Source organism: Silene latifolia, chromosome 9 (genome assembly GCF_048544455.1).
Source record: "Silene latifolia isolate original U9 population chromosome 9, ASM4854445v1, whole genome shotgun sequence".
Lineage (NCBI taxonomy): Eukaryota > Viridiplantae > Streptophyta > Magnoliopsida > Caryophyllales > Caryophyllaceae > Silene > Silene latifolia.
In genome coordinates this window covers 46,444,118-46,447,508 of record NC_133534.1, presented here as the reverse complement: position 1 = coordinate 46,447,508, position 3,391 = coordinate 46,444,118, and positions in this window count along the sequence as shown.

Below are 3,391 nucleotides of genomic sequence, written 5' to 3'. Positions count from 1 at the left end.
AAAAGTAATAAGTAGGAAAAAGGTGTTAGTTAAAATTTAAATTGAATAATACCTTACTAATTTATAAAATAAGAAGGCTAATTTTGCCTCTATTGACAAGTGCCCGTGGTTGTCATTTTTTATAATTAAATCGATTAAAGAAACTTACATCGGTCTCTTCTGCTCGAGGGTTAATCCAGTTGCCATGCTTATCTTTCTTGGACTTCTCCATGAGCTTGTAAGGTGTGGCTTCAACACCCTGAAAAAATTATATGAAAAAAGTATTACTCCGTATTATAGATCGATAATCGTTAATTCTTTGTTATGAGAAAACTAAGTTGAAACACACGAAAAATAAATACTTAAATGAATAAAAAAAATTTGCAAATTTGGGAACTCAAATGTACTTACCAATTCCTTAAAAGCCAAAACTGCATTCTTCCTTCCGAGAATGTGGGTTGCTAATGCTTTCCCATCTTTCGATCCCGACCTTCTATTTACCTTATTTGTTTCCGAATTTTTAGCAAATTCGGGATTCTCTATTGGCCTTTTCTTCAATCTCTCCCAATTTGTGACGGTAAGCCACTCCGGCTTTTTCTTTGCGGTGACGGCATTGGCGATACACTGGGTAATACGCCTCTTGATCCGGCTCTCCCACTCAGTCCTAAGGGGATATCCTGGTTCGTCGGCCCGAACACTACCCTGAAATTAAAAAAAATGAATTGTTATTAGTAAATAAATAAATTTAATTATATTATTAAAGAATTAACTTATTATTAGAATAAAAATATTATTAAAGAATTAACCTCAAAATATTCCCACATCCTCTCTCGCTGCTCACGAGTCATCTCACCCCAATTGGTGACGTACTCTATGTACGTGTGTGTGAATGACTTGGTCAAATATTCGCGGATCGGCTTGTCCTCCCACCTTGAAATAAATGACACATATTAGATCAGGTGATTTAAAATGAAATTATTTAAAGGAAAAATTGCAAAATATTACCTATTATAGTTGATATTTTTCAAAATATCACATATTATACTTATATTTTCAAAGTATAATATATAAGATTTTGAAAAATATTGACTATAATGGATAGTATTTTGAAATGCGTCATTATTTAAATAATATACAAGAAAGTCAATAAAAAATAAAAAGGGAAAGCATTACTTACCAGGATCCTATGGCAGGATCCTGTGATAGATATGTTGTTCTCACATTTGAGTGATGCCAACCTAGCAGCCGCTTGCAACAAACTCATATTACTTCCCTTATACACTGGTTGTTCGGCTTGTTTTAGCATTTTAAAGAAGGAAGAAATTTGGGGGTTTGGGGTTTCATAACGCACTTCTTCATCGCTAAGGTCGTCGGGATTAAGTTGATCTTCCAATATTTGTTCAATATTATCGCGTAATGCATTCTCTACCATCTCCCGGTAAGGATTTCCACTAACTACGCTACTCGTACTTTCTTGGATAGGCAACTTCTCACCGTGGTGCGTCCATACATAGTAATTATCGGCAAAACCATACGAGTAAAGATGACTTAGAACATCTCTCTTCCCTCTATAAGCTACATTCTTACATTTCTTACATGGACACTTCATTTCACCTACATCCTTATACACAGTACTTTGTTCCGCGAATTCAATAAACTCCCTCACACCCTTTGCAAATTCAACCTTAGGTTTCTTTTTTTCATCTAATCTTTCATACATCCACGCTCGTTCTAATCTTTTTATGTTATGTATCTACATTTCAATATATCTATGTTATAAACAAACAATAGTAAAATAAGAATAATAGCAACCAAAAATACACAATAAATATTATCACACAAATATATAATTATTGTCAACAAGTACTCCATCTTCGAATTGGGTCCTTATCACTCCAACCTAAACCCGTCAATGTACGTTTCAAGTCACTAGTAAACACACACCTGTTATTTATTAATGAGGAAAAAATTCGGCAGCAATTCCCCTTAGTTCTCCAAATACACAATGTAAAATAAATAATTATTCCACATATGTATCTAGAAAACATTAAAGGAATCGTCACCAAACTCTTTCGTTATTAATAAATCACAAGTACGTGTTTACTACCTAAGTGACTTGAAACGTACAAAGACAGTCCCAAAACGGGGACTATTCAAGAATTGCTCCTAATGAGAAATTCTTGAACGGGTACTAGGTCAACATCAAAACAAACAATAATTTGAACATCAACAATAAAAACAATGGCTACTAATTTTAAACCAATTTCTAACTTACAATTTATATTCTTCTAATTTCTAACTAGCATAACAATTTGTAAATGACATTTTAAACCAATTTTCAACATTTGACATTAGTTTATGATCATATCTAACTTACATTTTAAACAAATTTCTAACTTACAATTTATATTCTACTAATTTCTAACTTATATTTTTAACCAATTTACATTTTAAAACAATTTCTAACTTACATTTTAAAACAATTTCTAACTTACAATTTATATTCTACTAGTATACTACTAATTTACTCCTTATATTTTTAACCAATTTACAATATTTTTGACCAATTTCTAATTTCTAACTAGCATAACAATTTGTAAATGACATTTTAAACCAATTTTTAACATTTGACATTAGTTTATAATCATATCTAACTTACATTTTAAACAAATTTCTAACTTACAATTTATATTCTACTAATTTCTAACTTATATTTTTAACCAATTTACAACATTTTAAAACAATTTCTAACTTACATTCCACCACAATTTCAAACTTAAAATTTATATTTTACTAGTATACTACTAATTTCTAACTTATATTTTTAACCAATTTTCAACAATTTCTAGCTTACAAACCTAACCATTTCTAACTTACATTTTTTACCAATATCAACAACAATAATACACACAACATCAACTATAACAACATAAACAATAACTACATCAACAACAATAATGGCTACTATCCTAGAGTCATTAGCATAATTTAAATAATAATTAGTAATTTAAAAAGATAATTAGTAAGAAAAGATTACCTAATTAACTAAAACTGAAAAATGATGGTGGTTGATTGCGGCGGCAAGAAGGTGGCGGCGGCAGGAGGGTGGGGTGGCGGCGGCAGGAGGGTGGCGGCGGTGGCTGATGGGATGAACAATGGTGGTGGGCGATTTTTTTGGGTAAATAATTAGGGAAATTGATTTGGGGGAAATGAGGAAGGGTAGGCTCGCTGCTTTGATTTATCAGAAAAAGAGAACTTGTGACGGAATAGCCGTCACAAATTCCGTCACATAGCCGTGTTTTTTGAATTTTTGTGACGGAATATCTGTCACAAGTTTTTAATTATTCCGTCACATGAATACTTTTTAGATTCCCTCTGCATGAAATGACGTGTGTCAGCAAGAGTAAATTTG